Genomic DNA, 24,602 nt, shown 5'->3' with positions numbered 1-24,602 from the left:
GCAAAATGTGCAAACATTGCTCTTTTCATTTGTTTTCTGGGAAACACCTGGGTTTTTAGACAATGAATGAAGTCTCATAGAAAAAGAATCCAGGTATCCAGGATTTTAGTCCAGTATCCAGAACTGTTCTGCATTTGATGCACTCTGATATTGCTTGCTTTGAAAAAATTATTTGAGAACTCAGAGAATCAGTTAACAAAGTCTCTCTGTCTACTCAAGGTCTGGCGTAGCTCAGCTGCTTAAGAGCATTGCTTTGGCAGACCTAAAGGTGGATTCAGATAACCTCACATAATTATTTTCATGTGACAAGCTGAATGAATCTTTGCCCATTGAAAACTACTAGCACTTGCTTGCACAAATTCAAAAAGATGCAAAGGAGAAAAGCAACACAAGACGGAAATTTAAAATGAATGACTGACTAAATAAATAAATAAATTCTAGAAATTCTGGATAGACTCTGAAAGGGACAAACGGGACAATAGGGAGACCAGGTGTAGACTGATACTGTTATAGCTCATGGTTTCTTTACTACTGTGTATTAACAAAAAGCAAGGCACATGAATGAGACTACGGGGAGCCAAAGCAGCAGGGAGTGATTTCAGTGGATAAGCCACTGAAAATCCATAATGACCTGGTTCAGAATACTGAATTTGTGTTATGAATTGAGCATCATTTCCACACACACCCAAGAAGTTCTCCTCCACCTTCAAATGTTAAACGTGATTCTGCGCATTCATAGTCTGCCCTCAGGCTGAAAGGGCTGCTTTACAAGAGCATCTGCCAACGTTCTTCCATAGCAACCTCTTTGTTCCCAATGAAACTTTCACTGATCACAAGGTAAACTACAAAAAATAAAAATAAAAATATGCAGGCACATGTATATGCATTCTATAGTGGTACCCCTTTTACTCTGAGTGGAAAAGTATTTGATTGTTGTGAACTATATATACATCCAGGCCACCCAATTAAGCAGATATTGGTTCTCTTGATTATTTATTGTAGTTGCTTTCTTGTGTCCTTGATCTATACTTGAAATACTGTAAATACTTGTCAGGAGCACCTCTCCCAATTTTGTTCAGCCCGTGAGTTAAGAGGTGCCAGGTGAAGCTGTCCCGTCACTGGCAGTAACTCATAGCCAGGTCTCCCTGGTGGCATCCAAGCTCTCAGTTTATATGTGGATTATTCAGGACTGTGCACAGGTGATCAGGAAAGGGGAGGAAAATGCATTTTATGCAACCAGACGTGGGTAACAAAATACAATTTCATCTCCTCCAAAGTGGTTGAATTATTATTGAGAAGACAAGGGTCCAGGGTTATCTCATTACAAGCACCTGTATCTCACCCAGCATGAAAACAGTACCCTATCAGCACAGTCAACTTGGATTGTGGAAAAATAACTACCCTTGTGATTAAACAATATGTATTATTCCAGAGAGACAAGAAAATACAACAGCCTAAAAATCCCACCACTTGGGGCAAAATGCATTTCAAAGACTGATGCACATGTGAACTCATCTATTTGTCAGTTTCAGGATGTCATAGGATAAGCTCATTGTTCTGATCTGCTCTCACATAGAGTCTTCGTCCAGTGGACATTTCCCCAAAGGCAGTATTTCATCTCCGACTCAAATCTTGATGGTTGGACTTGCCTGTTTCTCCACAGGTCTGCTCTGTATACACTACCCGACCTCATTAAATCTGGTATTTCACAGACATGTGCCATACATCTATTCCAGCAGCAGATCTTAAAAGCTGCCTGGGGCCAGTTGAGGCATGCTTTATTTTTTCCTTCTGCCTAATCCATTTAGGCATTTATAGTGCACCCATCGCTGGGTTGTCTGAATGCTTCTCCAATACCTTCTTTGCATATGCAGATAAAAGCAACATTCCATATGGCACATGGCTGTGAACTATAGACACACCACACTCATAAAGGGTGTGCCTACAGACCACCATTGTCAAGCGTGCACACGTGTGAAGTCCACCCTGCCAAAGTAATATCTGAAATACAGTAGGAGACTTGCCACATCTTCGTTTCTTGTGTATTTTGATCCCATGTATATGACACACTGGATTGAAAAATTGGATTCCGGGGCCGTATCTGGCACCTGAGGTTGTGCTTAATATTTTGCTTCAACTCCACATCCGCACTTACATATGTACATTTATAAGAATGAATTATATTCCACTCTTCTGCTAAAAATATAGAGCTATATAAAAATAAAGTTTCAAACATACAAATCCCGGCCACGCACCACTTTTCGTTCCTAACAATTTGCAATCTACTCAACAAGATGCCCCTGAATTATATTTTTGTCCCCACTAACAAAGTAACAAATGATGTGATGACACATAGATGTCATCCGCTCTCACCAAGATCCAAGAATCTTCACTTCCAGTATTATTTCATTATAAGAAGCAGGAGTGATTTTCACATCTGCAATACACTTTGTAACAGCATCCAGATCAGTCCTTCTGATGTTGAAAATTCTGTAGCCGATTCCTCATTATTGATGACGCTCTCAAGTCAATTAGTTGCTCCTTTCTATCAGGTTGCCTTGAAGTTCTGTGTCAAATTCCTTTCTGAATACAGAAGCAAAACAGAGTCAGTTAATGAGAGTTGAACATTCTTAGAATTTCTTATTTCAATGATTTTCATAAGTGGCAAAATACTGAAGGAAATGGACTGTCAGTAGAAGATCAAGTAAAGTTTTTGAATAAATACGAAGAAGATCTGCAGAAGGGACTTGGAAAATAGCCAAGAGCATTGGATAGAAGATCACCAGGATGAAGTTGGTGGACTATATGGAACTGGCGGAAATGACCGGCAGAATCCAAGACCAGGGAGAAGAGTCGTGGAAGAAGACTGGAAAAAGTTTAAAGATTTTTTATGGAAATACTGTAAAATTAATGAATGTTAGAAAAATGTTGGAATGAAGTTATATGGCTTTAGTAGAAATGTTATAAGGAATTAAGTATAAATAGATTAATAGAGATTAAAGGAAAAAATAAGGTTAGAATGTGTTAAGATAATTATAGGATAGAAAACAGAGGAAGATGGAAAGGAATTGCTGAAACAATTAATACAGGTGGAATACAAAAAGGAGGTGTGAGGAGGTCGCTGAAATAAGTGAATGAAAGATAAGATACTGAAATTGGTTGATGTGTTTTGGATTGGTTTTGTTTTGTTTTGTTGGTTTGATGTGTTGGTGTTGTGTGGTGTTTTTGTATTGTGTCGTGTTGTTCTTTTTTGTAGTGTTTGGATTGTTGGAAAAGTAATAAATATTATTTTCCAAAAAAAATAAAAATGAAGTTCTGTATCAAATTCCTTTCTGAATACAGAAGCAAAACAGTCAGTTAATGAGAGTTGAACATTCTTAGACAGAATTTCTTATTTCAATGATTTTCATAAGTGGCAAAATACTGAAGGAAATGGACTGTCTCCATAAGACTTTTAGGACTGAGTAAATATTCTTTCACAATATATATAACAGCCCCATCCAGTTTTTCTAAGCTGGTGGACAAAGATGTCAGCAAGGTCAACATAATCCAAGTCTTGCCACACCCTGTTACAGGCAACTCTTCCATGTGTGAGTCTATTCAGGTTGTCCACTGCTGTACATAAGAATACTGAAGATAGTTATTTTCATTATCATTTCACAAACTGAGAGCATAGAATTGGCATAGCCTAAACTTGTTAGCCATGTTCCCATCAACAGAACATGAAAACAGCAAATTGAATGTGCTATACAGTACTTTAAAAACAGACACAGCTTGATACAATGATGACCTAACATCACATGCTTATTCATCATTTTTAAAGTATAACTACTTGTTACTGCTATAGTTTATGAAACACTGTGCAGTCCTACACACATGTATTGGAAGTAAGTCTCACCTAGTTCAATGGGGCTTACTCTTATGTAAGTGTACAGAGAATCATAGCCTTACAGCACAACCCAATGCATGTCTACTTAGAAGTAAGTACCCCTGAATTCCATGGGACATACTCCCCAGATCAGTGGGTATAGGATTGCAGCCTATATTTTAATTTTTAATGTTGGCCTTCTGAAAAACACACACTGAAGGCCTATCCAGATCCATTTAAACCAGTAGAAGTCATAACCTTGAGTTCAAAATGATGTGAGCTGCATCCTTTGAGCAGGGTAGCATCCTTTTTGACATTTTATTACATGCATGGCTTCCAGGACAAGTATTTCTAACTGCCAATTTAGCCGGCTTCTGTTCATGAAATGAGAAGGATGCTGTCGGGTCCATTGCCTCAGGTAGCAAGACATCTCAGGCTGGACCTGAGTGACTCTAGGGAGCATTTAAAATAAGAGCTCATCCACACTTTTGCTTGACCCATATTTTGATCACATTGTGTTCTGATTAATTCCCCTAGGTCTGAGAGCTTTTCTTGTTGTTCTGCAGCTGTGCCTTGCGGAAATCTGATTTTACCCGCTGAATTGAAGCTCCGTTAAGCAAATCTCTCTTCAGATTTTCCATGCATCTGATAAGACCTGACTCAGCGAGTAAGATCGGATTTTCTCAAGGCACAGCCATGGAGCAACAGGAAAAGCTCTTAGACCTGATGGAATTAATTGGTACACAATACAATGAAAATATGGATCAAGCAAAAGTGTGGATGAGCACTAAATCAAGAAAGGTTTTATACAGGGGGCATCCATAGCCCAGCAATGCAGAAAGGAGATAAAAATTCATTCTAACTTCTCTGTAAACATGGGTAAGTTTCACATCCACACTTCCAGTTTAGAAAAGGGCTGTTGTTTCAGGTTTTTGTTCTTTGCAGATTACTGAGAACTCATACACAAAAGCCCAATTCCAAATCTACCCTACAATCAGTTTCACTTCTCCATCACTTCTACCTTCAGCAGTAGCAATGGGGAAAGTCAAAGGGGAGTGGTTGGTCAAGTAACAACTAACTGGAAATTCCAGGAACACAGATCTATGGCAACTGCAGTTTGCTTGGGCTTCTGGGCCTTTACCTCTGGTACATTTGCGCTGGGAATTTCTTGTTAGTAAGACTTCTGGGCCAAATGAAGGCCAGAAGAGCAGACTTCTCTTTGTGCCCTTCCCACTGCTGGACAATCCCTCTCCATTTCACCACCATCACCACTTTAGCCTTCTTCTTTCGAGACGACACTGTTGCAGGGAGAAATCTTCCTTTGGGACAGATCACATGGGAAACTTGGAGCAGAGCACCCCTTGCAAATTTCGACTAGCCAGTGTGTGGATTTATTTTGAATGCCAGACTCTGCCAGGTCTTGGTGTTAATTACTGAAGGCAGAGGAAATCAGAAAATGAATTGAGAGTGGGTCAGAGCTGATGGCCTAAGTTATGGCCAATTAATGGACACTTAAATCTGGCCGTTACATGGAGAAAACGTTTCTCAGGTTTCTTGGCAGACAATAGATGTGTGGTGATTCCCTGCTATGCCTTTTGATGTTTTCTGGAATGTGGTTATGTCAGCCTGCTCTTGAGGCCATTTTTAAGTTAGAGACAGTGGGTGATAGCCAACATTAGTCACATTCCGAGTAGACTTATTGAAATGAATGGATCTCTTAAGAAATGCCTTCACTGACCTGCAATTTCGAATGCTACTGCAGTTCTGGGTGGTCACTGCAACAAGGTCGCTTATGACGGCAGGTTCTGTGTTTGTGGCCAATTTCAGGTGGAAGATATTATTCACTATCTGTTAATCTGTCCTTTATATAGTAATACAAGAGAGATTTCTGAAATGTCTGTTGACATATGGAAGCAGGAACACCTTGGAAGAAACAGTACTATTTCTTTTGAGTGACACTAACAGCTTTGTGACACATGAAGTGTATCTTTTTTGCACTGGCTGCAAAAAAATAAATAAAAAAAATAGAGTGTTAGATAATATTGTTGCAAATTGTTTTGGGAACTCTGAGGTTTAATCTGAAGCTCAGTTCGCTGATGGTACCAAAGGCAGATAGAGGAGAGTGTGAGCTGTTCAGTTTCACCAGGCGTGAAAATTCTGGGGCACCGCAGCAGGCGCCACAGCTATGAAGTCTAACAGAAGGTGAGAGGCGGGGGTGCCAGATTTTGGCAACGCACAGGATGCTACTGAAATTTGAGACGCTAAGGTACACTAGGATACTGATGGTACTTCTATTTTTTCTTCTTTAATATTATTGACGTTTGTTATGCTATTACTGTGTTTGTGTTTAGGTGTTTTATAGCATAATTGTCTAGCACAATAAATGTACTGAATTGTGTATGACTATCACTGGATATGCCCCAGGATATCAGGTTTGGTTCACACACGCCCGTCCCCAAATCATGCCATGCATCTAATAGCAGAGGAAAAGAACAGAACCACCATATATGGGGGGAAACTGGCAGCCCTGGTTCAAGGAATGCTGTGTTAACAGTTGATCCTCAGTTCTGGAACTACTGCAGCTGCTTCAGTCTTATTGCCCCCAGATTCATAGCAACCCATTATGAATGAAGAAGCTACCAAGAAGGCCAGCCAACAGATCTTGGCTGGAGTTGTGGGATGGTGTCTCAGTTAGTTTGTAATCCTGCCAACACTGACCTTTCTGATGCTGATCTAATGAATGATGATCATATCCCTGCAAGCTTCAGATAGCAGAGAATACCACTTACGTCTGCATTGTATAAGGGCACATTAGCTGCAAGTTGAACAAGTCAAGGGTAGTTCTCTGCATTCATATTGGTTTGCCCTTGGCAGCATCTGTAGCACACACTTAAAGAAGAAGAAGAGTTTGGATTTGATATCCTGCTTTATCACTACCTGAAGGAGTATCAAAGTGGCTAACATTCTCCTTTCCCTTCCTCCCCTACCTCTGTGAGGTGAAAACAAAATAAAAAAATTCCTTCCAGTAGCACCTTAAAGACCAACTAAGTTGGTCTTCTTCAGATTCACATGTATCTGAAGAAGTGTGCATGCACACGAAAGCTCATACCAAGAACTAACTTAGTTGGTCTTTAAGGTGCTACTGGAAGGAATTTTTTTATTTTGTTTTGACTATGGCAGACCAACACGGCTACCTATCTGTATCTGGGAGGTGAGTGAGGCTGAGAGACTTCAGAGAAGTGTGACTGGCCCAAGGTCACCCAGCAGCTGCATGTGGAGGAGCGGAGACGCGAACCCAGTTCACCAGATTATGAGTCTACTGCTCTTAACCTCTACACCACACTGGCTCTCAAAGCACATGACTCCCCCCACCCAATGAATCCTGGGTACTATAGTTTCCTCCCTCAAGCTACAGCTTTCACTATCCAAGGATTCTTTGGGTGAAGTCATACTTTAAATGTATGGTGCGTACACAGATTCAGATGACTGCTAATCATATCTGTATTATTATTTGCCTGCCCTTCACTTTTAAGGTCCCAGCGCAGGGTTGCAACAATTAAAACACTATATTAAAACCAGTTTAAAACAACTTACAATAAAAGAAATAAGATAGGTCTCTCAGTTCCCTAAGTAAGGATTGTACACATTATTTCCCCCCCCCATTTTGTGTTTGGGTTATGCTGAAGAATACTGACATCCAAAAGTGCCCTGTGAGCTTTGTGACTTAGTAGAGACTTGAAAAATAAATGTTGCTGATCTAAGTCCAACATTCTCTATACACTACGCCATACTGGCATTTAGGAATCTGCTTTCACTAACTATTCCTTAGATTCTTCGAGGTTTCATAAGCATGGTTCCCTTCTGCCCCAGCTACAGCAGGAATAATGGCATTTTAGAACATACAGCTCAAAGCACTATTTTATTCAAGCATTTCAAAATACAAACATAATCCTACAATGGCCAGGCAGCTCATTCATCACAAATTATTTTCTCCTGTATATTTATAACGATCCAAAGTTCTCATAACAGCAGAGGAGCGGGGAGGCAGTTGAAAAGAGAGGTTTTAAAAGGCCTTAGTCCGCAAGCCCTCTTTTTCTGACTTTCCTTCCGTTATTTCAACTTGTTGAAAAGAAGTTAAAGCAAAACAGTACAAATGTCAGCCATCTGTAGGTTCATTTTTCCAGGGAGATTGAAAGGAGGCCCGTTTGTGTTACTAATAAAAGGCAACTGTATACTCCAGCAAAGCAAATATTACTGTTACCAGTAATAAGGTTTCCAACAGTCCAGCTTTTTTAAAAAAGTAGTTCTATAAATAAGTAGCCTTGCCCCAATCTGTGTATTTTCCATTTCTAGACTGTAAGTTTACTTTTGCTGATCAAAACTGATCCAAATCTCGCGGCCAGGTGCATGTTTATCAGGTTGGCAGTTCAGATCTTTCTCAAGGATTACATTCACAGCTTGAAAACGTGGGTTCTCAGCCAGGGACTGCCATTCCATTTTAAACTACATGTATACAGCTTGCTTATATATCCCAATGATTGATATCACCTGGTATATCTTTATTTCCCAATATTTAGAGGAGTTTGTATGACCACCACCAGCGTCATTGAAAGGGGGGGACAATCCCTGCTGCCGCATATGCCGCCACAGATTAATCTTGGATATGCCCTAGAACAAGCTTTTGATCCTTCCTCTACAATTTTCCGCCTTCTCCTGAAATCTCTCCCCTTCTCTCACTAAAATCTGAAATGGCACCATTGAGAAACGGATGTAATAACAAGAGAGTAACACCATGGAATGAGATGGAGAGATAAATGGGAGGTACAGGCATTTGTTGTTAGTATTATTTAGCTGTTGAAAAAAACATGTAAAATGCAGAACTTGAGCATTACATTTTCTTTCTAAAATGCACAGAGTTTAATTTTCAGTCTAATGCTGCTAGTTTTTGTTGCTTTCGAGAGTGGATATTTCTGATGTTCCCAGCTATTAGGAAATTAACGTACTTGGATAGGAGATTGAAATACAGTACTTAATGAGAATCACACCACTGGTGACCATTTCTTTCGACAATATAGCCCCATAAAGTGATAATGCAATTAGCTGTTTATTTCTGGCATGCATGGGCAGTGCAGAAGCATGGGAAACAGTTAAGAAGAGGAAAGCACAGAAAGGAAACACATTCTAACCATTTAGAATACATCGGAATGTTCTGAACAAAAGAAAGAAAATTTAGAACCTCGCTGAGGTATGGCCCCTACATATGGGTCAGAAAGGGAAGTATAACACAATACGTCCGGAATCAGGATCAGCACAAGGATACAAACTCCCTATCTGCCAGGGCTAGGATCACCAGAATCCTACATGCTGCTGTTACAACACAGTAAGTCAGGAGTGCCCTTGAGATGTTAGTGGACTACAATTCCCATCATCCCTGGCCTTGTGAAGTAGAGTTGATGGGAATTGTAGGTCAGCAGCGTCTGGAAGGCACTACATTGGCTATCCCTGCAATATAGGAGGCGGCCAGTAATTATGTAGACTTATGCCTCAGTCCTAAACCAATTCACTTGTACATCAGTACAAGTAATTCCCAGTAATTCATGGCATTTACTTCCTCGTAGGTATGTTCAGGCTCAGGATATGGGTATGTTTATTCTGCCTGTCAAAAACACTGATCTTTCCTGATCATAAAATATACAGTGTGCTATTAGAAAGCGGGAGGTATAAACAAAGAAAAAGAAATCTACTCATCGGTTCATATTAAGGGGGATGGAGTGTGAAAATGAGGAAATGTCGCCTATTACAATAAACCAGCATGAATCCTGTCTCATGCACATTTGATTCAATGCTGACAACATCCCACTTGAAAAAAGAGTGAGAATTAACAGTGTAGCCAATAATTGGTTACAAAGGACAGCTATTGTTTCTTAATCCCTTTTTCCATTACTCGATTACACATTACGAGTATGTGCTCCTCCACCTCCCATTGGATGCACAGATGCTAAAACCACAGGAGATCATCTTAATCCTCAGGTGCTTTCAGAACAATGAATTCAGTTAGTCTTATTCCAGATAAACCATTGACAGCCACAATATGCCAACATGAAAAAAACAGAGAAGCATGGTAACCTGCCTGCCATTTATACAAACACTGATAAATGTTTTAGCTTATTCATATATTTATATGACTCTCTCTCTCTCTCTCTCTCTCTCTCTCACACACACACACACACACACACACACACACATTCTTTCATGAAATTTAAACTCCTATTGGATTTTATCCCTTGGATTAATAAAAGTTGGTGTTCTGGAACTACTCCAGTTATTAATATAATGGGCAACTTATCGAAAGGCCAAACTAGACGTCATGATAATAATGCATCAGATTGTTGTTCTTTAAATAGCAGCTGGGTGTAGCGAACAATCAGAATCGGGGCCTTGGTGTGTTCTAAGGGGAATGTTAATCCTCCCACATCCCAATGAAAATCTCCCCTAAAACTGTTATTATCCCCATTTGGAAAGTGTTCTTTGACTCCTGTGGAAACATTCCTCTGGGGGGAAATCTCAAGGGGGTTTTCATTGGGATCATGGTATGTTTGTGCAGGGAGGGGGGAGTTTCAAGCCTCCTGCACACCATGGTTCAAATCTTGGTCAGCCTCATCTGCCCCTCAGCAGCTGCTATTTAAAGAACAAAAGCTGAGCATGTTAAATGCTTGTGCACATTTAATGTTACATCTAGTTTATCCCCAAGAGGAGTAACTCGTATACCTGCTAATCAGCTTATATGTTACACAAAAGTATTGCAAGAACATTTATACATAGGACGAAACTCCCAGTTTCAGTTATTTTTCACTCTCCCACTGAAGTCTGAAGTCTGCTCAAAATAGTGTTACTAGCCACCCCAATTTCTGCTGAGCGGTGAGCAAGAATCCAGGTGTCCTGGCTCTCAGCCAGGGTCTTTGTCTCTTTGGGGGAAAATAAAGCATAGTGGAGTGTTTGAAAGATGGTTTATTAATGCATATGTACACCCTGAGTGTAGATGAAGGGAGTGCAGAGTTTACAGCATTCCCATTTCAGGTGCAGCTTGTCCTTTCCTGCCCCCCAGAATTGGATTCAGAGCCATCCTGCATGCCATCTTTGTTCCTGCTTCTCACCTCCACGACAGCTCATAGAACTCTTCCCCATTCCTTCCCAGCAAACCTTTAGATTTCAAAAAGGACAAATTTTCCTGTGACACCATGCCCCCTCATCACCTTGGCAACCTGCCCATTCTCCTATCACTGTCCACTCCTCAGAGAGGACAGTTCTTTTGCATTGCCAGCGCCCTTCATGGATCCGTGCTTGGTTCCCTATCGCCCCACAATGTCTCTGCACTAAGCTAGCCCAGCCAGGCTGGTTTGCATAAGCTAAGCCAGGAACTTCTCATATGGTACAGTTCTGCAGATTGTATTTTCCCTTCATATCCTCAATATTATGTAAATGCTACCCTTTATTAGTTTCTAGTATTCATTAACAGACTCTGGTACCCCAGCAGAGTACCAGAGTACCAGTTTACTATTCCTATAACAATAGGAACCAACTATTTCAAAAGACCATTCAAAATAGAAGACCCAGGACAGAGGCTGCCACTCCAGCTGATTCACACATGGAAGCTAACAGACGAACCTTATTCATTGTTAATCAAAAATAACCCCCACATAATTCAACAAGACTATAGAATCACAGCACAAAAACACAGGCAGAATGGTTTCTGACTAGATCCACTGGTTTTGAAAAAGCTGTCTGAGCTTTTTGTTTAGAGCAAATGTGCAAAGAAATATGTTCTTACTTTTTTAGATTCCATTGTTAGAACCACATAGTGTACTCCTAGAACAGGAGGTTATTTGGCCATTTAAATTTTTTCAAAGTGCACATGGTCCTACCCAGAATATATAGATAATTCTTGGATTCCTCAGCTGTTAAGGTTGGAATGGCAAAAAGAAAATGCAGCCATGTTTGTGTCAGGCATTTCCTTTGTAAAAGAAATACTGCATGTCCAATGAACTTAGCATCCTCAGGAATTTCATTGTACAGAGAAAAAGCTGTCAGACCTCAGATACAGCTTCATATTACTGTGATAATAACACCACTGTGTTTGAACACCCCCAACACACTCTTCCAGTCAGTTAGAGAGAGAAGCAAAACCAACCGTTCATGCAGCAGGCTTGATTAACAACTGAAATTTTCTACCATACAAAAGTAATCAAAATTCATCTTCTTGGATGATTCTATACAAAATACGCTTTATCTTGCAGTTTGAGCTCACAAGGAGTAGAAGGGAGATGGAGATATAGATGTAGTTAATCTTACTTGTTTTGTGTGGTGCTGATCAAACGATTGCCACCTTGAGTGAGTTTGCGTATTTCTTACTCTGCTGGCATCTGGCCGAGAGGTTATGTAGTCCAGACAGCCAGTCTGAAATGTAGATTTAAACTACTTAATATCCATTGTTGTATCACTTCTCTTTGATTAAGCTGCCCTACCCTCTCAGACAAGTATGGGCAATTCTGAAGTTCTAGTAAGCAACTTAAGACCCGGTTTATTTTTGCAGCAGACAATATAAGAAAGCAAAATTACTACAGGAAAATCGAAGGAGGCATGCTTTACTACATACACATTTTAATAACAAGCATTTAAAACTCTGCCCCCCATGCCATGCCACAAGGATCACACTCAGTGAAGTCATAGGCATTTCTCAAAGCTTTCACAGTGCAAATAATAGCCACAATGTCTGTGGTGTGGGGGAGATCCGATCCTATTACTGTGATGTTCAGTGAACAAGGAGCATAGAGATCACAGATAATAAGGTTAACATATAAAATTTTGGACTAAAAGGCAAAACCACCTGAACACCAATCCATCTGTGACTGGCTCCCTCACAGGACTACCTTGTATCATCTCCAGAAAGGTATGCTCAGAGCAAATTATTAAACCAGGTCAGGTCAATCTAGGATTAATTTTTACTAGGACTGTATATTTGCACTTGAGTCACTAATGCACATCAATTATCCTATGCACATTTACTCAGAAATAATACCTGCTAAATTCAATGATATTTACTCCCAACTAAGTATGCTTAGGATTGTAGCCTTACATGCTCAACTACAGCTTGGCTTCCTGTTAATCCACCTTGTGCAAGCAGGCAGAGGTGGTGGTGTCTGGAGGTGGGATTGCCAGAGCCATAAATTTGCTTTTCAAGCAGTTTAGGGCTTCAAAAACAATTCTTGGAGTGAAGCAAATTGATTCCTTTGGATTTTAACCAAAGCTGCATGTGCAGTGCTTATGTGTGCTCTTACTATGAAGAAAGCTGTGCGGCAGCAGCAAGCTGGAGTGCGCATTTGCAATATTATTGAAATGTGATACCTTCCCAAGCTCCACCCTGACACTGTCACACATTGGCTGCATTCAAATGTCACAACAAGCCTTGGTTTCTTTTATTGTGATGAGAACACCCTAGAGCAAGTCTCATGTTTATGTACACTCCCTCCCACTTTCTGCACATGTGGGGAGGAAACGTGAAGCTTCCATTTGTGGTTTGGGACAAACCACAGTTTCCCATCTTGTCTGAATGTAGAAAACCATGGTTTGTACTACCCAAAGTTAATAAACCATAGTTTGATCCCCCTTTGGTATCCTGTTCTTTTCTTGCAAGTTAAACTAACTTTAACGGCTTTGTTTGTTTTTTTGCAATACAAAGTTTCCATACATTTTCCTGCCCTGAAAGAAATCCCTATATGCACACAGTTCTTCTGACATTTCTCAAGTATTTTGCATTGTTTACAGTTTAGAACATGTTTCCGGAAGTCTCTGTCTCTCTCATACACATATACTTTTACGACAATCTTTTGAATGGAGCTTTGTTTCAGATGAGTAGAGCTAGGGTGTGGAAAGCCTGTTTTTGACATAAGAGAACCAGAACCATGATGATGTTAGCAGAACAGACTAATTAATTTTTGTTAATTAAACCTTCCAGTCTACATGACCTCATTTCAAGAAGCTTAAGCTGCTACTCAGGTCAGAACTTGTTTTGTGCAGCCACGTATCCACCTTCCCTCTTACAGATTATGCTGAAGGGAGCCAGCCTGTCAACTTGCATGAGGACATGGATTTATCCTTGACTAGAGACTCTCCAGTAGTGCCTAATTTCAGAGATGAATCCAAATTCTTGAACAATTTACACAGAGAGAAATTGGAAGGGACAAAACAACCCTTTCTTAGTTCTAGTCTCTTCATGAATCGGTGCTGCTGTGAAATAAAGAGATCACCTTCAGGGATGAGATAAATATTAGGGGGTAGCATAAGATACATTCCACTTTGCTGCAATGGGGGGTGGGTTTCAGGATCATAATGACAGAATGACAGATAATTTTTTAAAAAGAAAGAGAATCCAAGCTAGCAGCAGCAGCAGAATGAATAGCCAACATCACAGTGCTGTGTGCTGTGGAATTTATTGCTTCTAGGCTTCCATTTGCCCTTTGTCAGCAGCCCCACAGTGTGTGAAAATATAAATACAACAATGAGAAGTCACTTATGTGGGCTTGCTGTGATAATTTGACCTTTCTCCTCCACAGTCCATACTAGATAGTATATACATAAATTCCATCACTGCATTGTTCATTTTCCCTCTTGCGAGTATTATAATAGGAGCAACAACAAAAACAAAACTACACATGTGTGGGGTAGGTGGGTGAATCTCATATTTATTTTCTAGAGGACTGTATTCTTTATGTGCAGATAGCCAGTCCTAGGAACAGCAGGGGAAACAGAAGTACACATTGAATCAGTTCCACTTCTAACCTGCCATGTTAGGTAGGTCACAATTCAGAAGTAACACATGCATGATATCACATCAAACAGAAATAAAGATATACATTAAAGTCTCACACCAGTTAAATCAGCAGTGGGAAACCTCAGGCTTGGGGGTCAAATGCAGCCACCCAAGCCTCTTTAGCTAGCCCTTGGAACTCCCCCCAGGCCATAATAGTAACAATAATTTTATTATTTATACCACACCATCTGGCTGGGTTGCCCCAGACACTCTCTGCATGGCTTACTCCTCCCCAAGCCATGACCCTCTTTGACACTGTTCAAGTGTTTTTGTCTGGCTGGAAGAAGGAGAAGATGCATCTTTCAACTGAGATAATACATTGATCCAACAAGTGGCACACCCCCTGTACCTTCCTTATGAAGTGTGGGGCAGGCCCAGCTTTCGCACAGCAAGTGGCTGCAGTCCCGGGACTAAGCAAGCAAGCAGGCACTCTTTGGAGTGGGTTGGATCATCAAGGTTTGCTTGTGCCAACACTGGCTTCTCCATATCCGCAGTGCCAGCTTAGGCTCCAATGAACTCTTAAGTCACCTCCCTGCACTGACAGGAGGCCAGCTACATCTCAGAGGAGAGGTGCAAAGAGCCTGTCTTTGTGAGTGGCTAATATAGGTGCGTCCCCCCCATAGGTCCACTGTTAAGTCCATGCACACACCCATGACTCATAATCTTTCGCTCTATCTAGCTCATTAAAATACCCATACACATTATACCTGTGGCAGCAACTCCCTTCTGAAGGTTCCTTGGGCTAAAGGTGAAGGCACCATAAGTGAAACCTACCACCCCCTGATGGCAAACAGAGTCTCTCTACCTTCAGAGATCTTCCTCTGGAAACGTTTCCCTTATGAAGGCTCATTATGAAAGGTGCCCTGTAGCCCCCAAAGGTTGGTGGGCCCTGCATTAAGCCCTGTGCACTGAGGTATCCAATCAAAAACCTTGGAGAACCAAGCCAGAATGGGGAGTTGACGTACTGAATGCACTTTTATATCAGCAGCAGGCTGAGGACCACTATGCCCCCAAAGGTTGTGTCTCTTCTGTGAAGAAGAGTAGAAGTAATTATGACAGTCCAAATGGCCCTATCATGGATCAAGTCATCCACACTTTTCTCAAGGCAGGTAATTACAAAAGAAAATGCCAAAGGATTGTGCCTAATGTATTTGTCAAGTAGCTGCTCCTTTAGGCTTTAGTGCATAAATGCAGGTGTCATCCTCAATATATTGCTTGATGTTTGAGGGAGATAGATTGCTAAGCATGTCCTTATCTACAAATACCAGGAGATGAAAAAGCCATTTGGCTTGACCTTTCTTGTAGAAGAGAGGTAACTGAAAGAAACAGAGAGCAATTGTTCATAGGCTTCATTTTATCACCTGCAGGGTGGGATATTTTCTAACCTCCTCAAAGGAATCTTAGATTTTGTTCTACCTTCCACCTATACCCAACAACTTAAAATGACTTCTGAAAGATGGGTAGTGGGCCCATAAACATTGGAAAGGGTTTGGTTGCCAGAGCTGGCCGGCCCACCCATTAGATGCATTGAAGCAGCTTCCTCAGGCAGTGGAAGCACAGAAGCAGATGCCCCGCCTGCCTGAGTTTCTGATGGACAGCATTGTCACTTGTCTTCCTTGCTCCTAGGGCTGAGAAGACAAGCAGCCAGACCACGCAGAATGCCACCCACTCTCACCAAGGAGGCATTCTGGCACACAGCGTTGCTGCTCATCTTCCCCACCCCTGGGAAGAAGAAGATGAACAGCAAGACCTTGAGGAAGACCCCCCCCCTCACTGAGTTTGGCAAGAGGGTGGCATTCTGGTGGTGGCAGAAATAGCAAGGTGGGTGGGATGTGGAAGTGGGTATCTCTTGAAGATCTTTTTTATGCCAACAGACCTATGCAGTTTTTTGAAATAGCCAGTTATTTTGGTGATTATTTTATATACCATTCCATATTTAATTTTATCTGTTTTATACCACATTAATATTTTACATGAGGTGGTGCTCAGAACAGGTGGACGTGTCAATTTCCTCTCCGTTTCTTTTTTCTATCAGTTTGTGAACTTTTATTTTAAAAAAGAAAAATTCTCATGAATATTCAGCAGCGTTTTAATGTTAATTTCTTCCAATATACTATACACATTTTTGTATGCATTTTTGCCTAATAGACACATTTTTGCAAAGCACTCCCCCATTATAATGCATTTTGTCTTCCATATTTACGAATACATGCATTGAATCCACACTTTAATTTCTGTGAATTTTGCAAAGTGCAAATTTCACATGACTCTGTTTCAGTTTGCATCTTGCTTTGGAAAGTGTGAATTAGTGAAGTTTGCCTTTAAATGCAAACTGAACTGAAGTTCTCCCCCATCCCTAACTTGTGCTCTAGGAACACTTTTGTAAATAACTAAAATCCTTCCCACATCTATTCTCCCTCTTGCCATGGCGCTTGCCTGAAGCAGGTCACCCCATCATGCTTCATGGCAGAACCAGCTTTTAAAACAAAACACAACTGAGCAAGCTATGGATAATTTCTCTATTCCTGATTACTCGCATCCTGAATCTTGCAGAAAGACAGATTGCAGATTAAAGAGATTGCCAGAAATGATTCAGCTTTAGCGGAGTCCTTTACGAAAAACAGAAGGAAACAAAACAAACTTTAAGTGAAATAACTTGCACAGTTTTCCTAGATTTGTGCGAACGTTTGCTGAAAGAGATCACTAGGCACCTCCTGAGATAGGTCAAGCTCACAGTTTGAGGAACTGTGCTTCTAGGAGGTTCAAGCTGAGGGAATAAACTAGGAAGGTTTGTCTGAAGTGCAGAGACTGTTCACTTTGTGACTGAAATAGTAAAAATGGTCTTAGAAAGAGTTTGAAGATAACACAATCTTTTTCATATTTCTTACCCTATATAAATTGCTGGTGTGTGTGTGGTTGTAGAGGGAAAAGAAGTAACTAAAAAGACTACTTCTGCTTTCAAGCTGACCACATTGTGGTCCTACTTTTTGTTTCTCATAACATTGGTCAGAGAATCAACTTGTGACTCAGCTACATTAGTAAAAAAAACAAAACAGCGTTTTGAACGCATTATAAAGATGCAACACCAGATGGTGCTAGAGAGCAAAATAATTATTTGCTATTTTCCCTAGTGGTTTTTTTTTTGTTGTTCTTTTATTATAATGATTTAATTTCTGACTTATTTATAGTGGGTATTTTTTCCTGTGTGTAGATCCACCCCTGGTGTGTTTCATAAGTTTTGATTCTATCTGGCATACTAAGGGCCAAATCAGAAGCTGCGTGCCAAGGCCCTGTGACTCCACAGTTCCCTAGGGAAATGAATAACAACAGCATACTGGGTTTGGGCTGAAATGATCCGGCCTGCCATTCAACAGATCACTTGCGTGGTCTGAGGTCTGTCTGCAACACCACCTACTGAGGAAGGTGAGCGGATTTGTTGTAAGTCCATGGCAGCACTTCCTAAAGAGCAGGAACTCTGAGACCAACTTCCCCTGTGTTTCCCAGATAGTGTTCCTGTAGCTCCTGCCAAAAATCCAATTTAATGTCTACTAACTGGTTGTAATTGAAAATAATCCAACAATTAAAAATGTCCCCCCCCCCAATATACTAAAATAAATATTAAGAAGCAAAGACTGCTGCTGCCAAACTATTTCTTTCCAAGATATATGTTGCATTAATATGTTAGACTGACATCTTAGCGAGCTGGAGATCATAAGGTCTGTTTTATGGTGCATTAAAACCTCATAATGACCATTTCAGAAAGGCAGCATAATACATTATTCAAAGTTAAACGCTGTCTTGAACGATAAGACCAGCATGCCATCAACCAATAATAAACTGGAGGATTGAAATATCCCTTTCCATTTATCTGTGAGGTCATTTACACAGTCAGAGCAGGACCATAAATGATGTATCTTTTCCTATGTAGAAGAGAAAGTGCATTGTTATTTTACAACATCAGTAAAATAATTTTAAAAAACGCAACTGCTGAGGGAAAGGCCATTATTATGCAGTTTAAACTTTCAGGCAAAGTACATTACCATGGATTTTATATAAACAGTAAATATATTTGTAGCACTTAGATTCCATATCAGTATATTTCACATACTGCAAGAAGCACTGCAGATGGACTCTTATAGAGAGATGGACTCTTATATTGTGGTGCTTTCATCAGCTGTGTGAGGTTTACCCATTGTACCCCATGAAGGATAGGAAAGTCACAAAACACTCCCGTGAAACATCATACAGAAACAATTCAGATGTTTGGCAAGATGAACTATATAGTTTTGCTGCCATTTCCCTTAAACCAAACCTTACAAAAAAATTAAGGTACTAAGAATAATGCCTATATAACTGGAGCATTTATGTGAAGAGCAAATCAGATCATATAATAGACAACAGAAAGAAACACTGATCCTTGAACTATCACCCGCAAGCTAACAGAGGGAAAGGCTACATCACTGCTATGCATTACACGGAATATGTTGACCAAATCTGCAAAGGATTTCTGTAATAACAGGCCGCCTCTTAATTTCACTTGATCAACCAAGTTTTGATGTGAAACCAGACTTCAGCCCTGCAGCTTCTAAACCAAATCGACCAAACAAATTCCTACCTCATGTATACAGTTGGGAGAGATTACTGTGTGCATAGGTCAAAGGTGGGGAACTTGTGGCCCTCCAGATGTTGTAGAACTCCAACTCTCATCATTCTCGACTATTAGTTATGTTTGCTGGGACTGGTGGAAATTGGAAGCTTATGATCCAAATTCACTCCAGTTATGCCTAGACTTTTGTGTAGAGCCCCATCACAGCTTCTACTGCACTTACAGAGTTTGTGGTAAAGGGTAGTGGATACAGATACGATCCTGATTCTCATTCTATTCCTTCAGTAAACTTTATATAGACCTATTGCTGTATCCTTTCTAAAACGGTGTGATGTGACTAAAGATAAACAGATTTACATTGGCTCAACACACATCCCTCCCTAGGGCACCTGTGCTCCCTCTCCTCACTAATCACATGGCAAATGTCTCCACACATTCACCACCATCTTGACATATACACACAGCATTTGAGGTTCGTGTCCCTGAACTTTGAGAGAATCAGCGTGCATTTGGAGAGTGACGGCTGTTCTTCCAGGTCTGGGAAACCTACTAGAAAAATTGTTGCCCATGAATATTCTGACGTGCCTGCATAGTGCTATGGACCACCCAAACCTTACACTATGGCACCACTACTGTTCTTTGCTGTTGTGTGATTATGTCAGCCTATATTTAAATACAGTGGTACCTCGGGTTACATATGCTTCAGGTTACAGACTCCACTAACCCAGAAATAGTACCTTGGGTTAAGAACTTTGCTTCAGGATGAGAACAGAAATCATGCAGCAGCAGCAGGAGGAGGCCCCATTAGCTAAAGTGGTGCTTCAGGTTAAGAACAGTTTCAGGTTAAGAATGGACCTCCGGAACGAATTAAGTACTTAACCAGAGGTACCACTGTATTTCTGACCTGCACTGTTGTATAAAATATCATAAGGTGGTATACAAACTAAAAACACGCTATCACAGTAAAAACAATATAAAATTTCCAACGCATCATCAGTAAAAGCTGGTTGGCAAAGAATATTGGGTTTGAAAGGCCTGCCTGAATGAAAAAAAATTGAAGACACCTTAAAAACGAGCGGGGCTGGCTTCTGCTGAACCTCTGTTGGTGAGGAGATCCACAGGGCAGGGCTGCCACACTAATGGCTTCACCAGCCAAATATTTGGGGCATGTGGGACCACCAAAAGTGCTCCATCAGAAGACCTCATCTACTGAGGTGAAGCAGAAGGAATCAGGTACTTTGGGCCTAAAGTACTTTGGGCCCCCATTGTTTAGGGATTTGTGGGGCACCCACAAGACCAGGTGACCTGACTATGCAAGCAGGATTTCTGTTGTTGGGGTTTCCTTACAGACAACCACATGCAATGCACAAGTCAACATGCCATTGCTCTGCATGTAGTAATGTGTGAATGGGGCTATTGTTACTGTTCTACTATCAACACAGATGTGTGTTCTGTTGTCACAGTTACACGCATCTTTAGCATTGAGGAGTACAAGGCCTAACTTGACATACCCCTCTTTGAAGCCTGAGGCCCAGGAAATCTCTTTTGAATAATCTTAAATTATATAAATAGTCAAAGTCACAAAGATGACATTTTATTGCTTGCATTCATTTTGATTACCCTGCCTCTGCTTTTGACAAATATTTTTGGAAAATAAATGAGCAAAGAATAATAGCAGGACTCCAGGGTGTCGTTTTTAACTGATAACATTGAAAACAGTGTATTTCCTTGGGATTAACAACTGGCTAGAATCAGTTAATCACCCTAGTCCATTAACCCCATCTGGTAATTAATCCCTAGTTTTCAGTCATCAGCACTCTAAACATTTGCCACGCTTAACAAAAGCAGTGCTTCAGCTGGGATTTATTCTGGGTATATGGTTTCTTTATCCAAACTGGAATATATTAACATTGTCCTCGAATTCAGTGTATTTTACACATTTCATATCATCAAGAACATACTTGAAAGAGAGTAAGCCCCACTGAACGCAGCGATCCTCACATCTAAGTAAAAATGCCTAGCACTTTGCTGGGAAAGATATTCTTAGCACTTCTGAATTTATGGCTCTCTTTGCCCATCATCCACTTATCTACCACAGTTATTTACATGACTGAAGTCAATAAAATGATGCGGTGGTTTCAGAACACACTTACTAGGGTGTTTGTGCTTTGTATATTCCGATAGACCTAATTATTTTCTACCTTTATTGTGTGGGAGACTGCCTCATTGTACATTCAAATCATTTCTTTCTATAACCTTCACCTTCATTGATTTTTTCCTCTGTATTCTGAATGTTGACTCTGAGATTAAAGCCATTTTTTCTTCAGCAGAACTCATTTAACAGTAGCTTTGCTATTATGAAGCAGAAATTATTTCGGATTGCACGTCGCGAGGGGGAAAGAGAGAGATTTCTACCCTAGCCAGTGGCAATCTGCCTTTTAAGTAAATAAACCTCTTTTAGAAGTAGTGCATCACAAATTGCTTTTATCACAAAGTTTAAAAGCATAATACAACGTATTGAAAAAGATATAAGGCAAGGCCTGGGATTCAAATAAAAAGATAATGTTACTAACAGTACATTTATGAGGGCTATCAAATATAACAAATTTGCAGAGTGAGATGCTCAGCAGCTTATTTTTTTCCCGTCTTTCCCAGATGTTACTTTAATCAAGTTGATACTTGAAATAGATGGAGCCTTATTATTATGTGAAGTAATTTTCCCTACAGATACAGTAACATAACTCAGCATTTTGAATGTGGAGCAGGTGAGATTATAAATCACTGATTGAATTTGCCATAAGAATCTAATAAGACTGAGCTCATTTTCCTTAACAATTTATGGTTCTGATTTGATTATGCAGTTTATTTGCCTGGCTTTATTACTGCATTAAACTTTCCCCCTTTTTTTCATAGTGCCTCATTCTCTATGATCAAGGCAAATTTGAAATACTTTCTGTGTGCACTGCTACTCACTTGGAGACACTCTGATCAGTCAGCAATATAGGCCTTCAAAATCTACCCAACTCAATGGGTGATGCCAGCAAGTTGCAGTGGCCTTGGAAAAGAACTCATATGTACTTCAGATTCACGCCATTGTGTCTTCAAGACTACTAGCCATTGTAATTAATCTTCCAGTTTGGCTACAGAATGAACCCTAAAGATGCTACATTACTGTTTAATAGTGAATGTGGAAAATGTAAATGAATTGGGCCTATTCGTTTATTACTATTACTATTATTATTATTATTTATTTAGAAAAAATTATAGATTGCTTAATCATAAACTCTCTAAGCAGTGTACATAACCAATAAACAATACAGTCTAAAGGTAAAGGTAAAGGTACCCCTGCCCGTACGGGCCAGTCTTGACAGACTCTGGGGTTGTGCGCCCATCTCACTTAAGAGGCCAGGGGCCAGCGCTGTCCGGAGACACTTCCGGGTCACGTGGCCAGCGTGACATCGCTGCTCTGGCGAGCCAGAGCTGCACACGGAAACGCCATTTACCTTCCCGCTGGTAAGCGGTCCCTATTTATCTACTTGCACCCGGAGGTGCTTTCGATCTGCTAGGTTGGCAGGCGCTGGGACCGAGCAGCGGGAGCGCACCCCGCCGCAGGGATTCGAACCGCCGACCTTTCGATCGGCAAGTCCTAGGCGCTGAGGCTTTAACCCACAGCGCCACCTGCGTCCCCAAAAACAATACGGTCTACCACCAGGTAAATGGCCATAGGACTGCGGTCTCAGTGAAGAAGGTTTTAATAAACAAAATAACTGTGCAAGACTCAATCCCAGAGGGATGTCTCCACTGTGCTGGTGGCACATGTCATGGGAATATATGAGACATTTTTGGAGGGAGTGGGGGGAATTTCATGAGATATCTTGGATTACTAGGCAGATCGTGGAGCTTGAACCCAGATTAATGGTGTTAATGCTATTCACTGATTAGCATAAACATGTTTTTAAAATAAAGATACTATAATGATAATTGCCTTGATGGCCATAGCTTGCTTAGAAGCTGCACTGTTGTAAGGACTCTAACATAGGCTCTTTGGAGAAGTGATAGACTTGTGCATGGGATTTAACTTTATTGAACTTGTCAAGAAATGTAACACACCCTGATGACTTCTGTACAACTCAGTATCCCTTTATGAATAATTGTCCCTCTGTTCCTAGAACTGGCCTTGCAGATGTTGTATTTTGCTTGGACATGCCAGAACAAAAAGCACAAAAACATTTGTGACTTTAAGTTGCACTTAGTAATCTCTTTTGTTGTTGCAATTTTTCAATGTTGTGCATTTGTAAAGCTTTAATAAACATATAGAAAACAAACAAACTGCAGGCCAATGACAATGTATGTCACGGTGTACATTGCTTTCCCCCTAATGTTCAAATTGTCTTTTTCCTGCCCACTGCTCCTGTCTGCCAAAGTGAGCAGGATGGCAATTTCACTGTATAGTTATGCCATAGGAAAAAAAGATTTATACGATCTTGCTTTTCAGCAAGCTGGTGCCCTGTTTATAAAGGAAAGACTGCCAGTCAGTTTCATGTCTGTTTGGAAGCACCCTGATAACTATATCCATGTGAAAGTGGCAGGAATGGAAAGTACTGACACTGTGGAAAAATATTTACTTAATGGGGGATGGCATGTATATGGAAGGCATATGAGTGAACCATAAAGTATGTTCAGAAAAAATAAAGTATTTGGATTAGAGATGTCTGGATAAGCAAGGTTTTTTCTGTTTATAATCTCATAGGGTGGGGATGGGGAAGTAGATGGCTGGATGTTTCAGTCCTGTAGAAATCTGAAACATATGTTGTTTTCCTGTGTTAGCAGAATAACACAAATTAGTGGAACCCGAGGAAGATAACAAGCAAGCCATGATCACTTCCCATTCAACAAAAGGCAAAGTTATTTTGACCATTGACTTCAGTCCTCTGAAATTTCCCCTGACATGCCAACATTGCTTCCTGCCACTTACTTTAGGGGTTTTGCTTCTGGACTTTATACAGTTTATTTTCTGAAACCATAGAGGGAGAGTACAGATTATTTTTTAGGGAACTGGAGAAAGGGAGAGATATACAGTAGGAGATATACAGTACAGCCAATTCACACAGTAATTTTTTCAGGGTAAGAATATACCTCACAGAGCTCAGTTTCAGATGGGAAGCTGTTTGCCTGAATGCCTGAAATCATCAGATCCACATTGAAACCTCTGAAGTTGCCATGTCATTTCCTTCCATTGTTGTTCGAGGACCCAATCCCCC

At 40.5% G+C, this 24,602-nt stretch overlaps 1 long non-coding RNA gene across 1 annotated transcript; it reads right to left on the bottom strand.

The window, feature by feature from the left end:
* Positions 1-3,308: 3,308 nt before the first annotated feature.
* LOC307225576 lies at positions 3,309-24,580 on the bottom strand. Its single transcript, XR_013843084.1, has 3 exons — positions 24,478-24,580; positions 12,218-12,322; positions 3,309-3,332 (listed from the first exon to the last, which is right to left on the bottom strand). It is a non-coding gene; the product is annotated as an uncharacterized lncRNA (long non-coding RNA).
* Positions 24,581-24,602: the final 22 nt, after the last annotated feature.

The sequence above is a fragment of the Podarcis cretensis genome (genome assembly GCF_951804945.1).
Source record: "Podarcis cretensis genome assembly, chromosome: 10".
NCBI lineage: Eukaryota > Metazoa > Chordata > Lepidosauria > Squamata > Lacertidae > Podarcis > Podarcis cretensis.
This window is presented reverse-complemented; position numbering and strand designations above follow the sequence as displayed.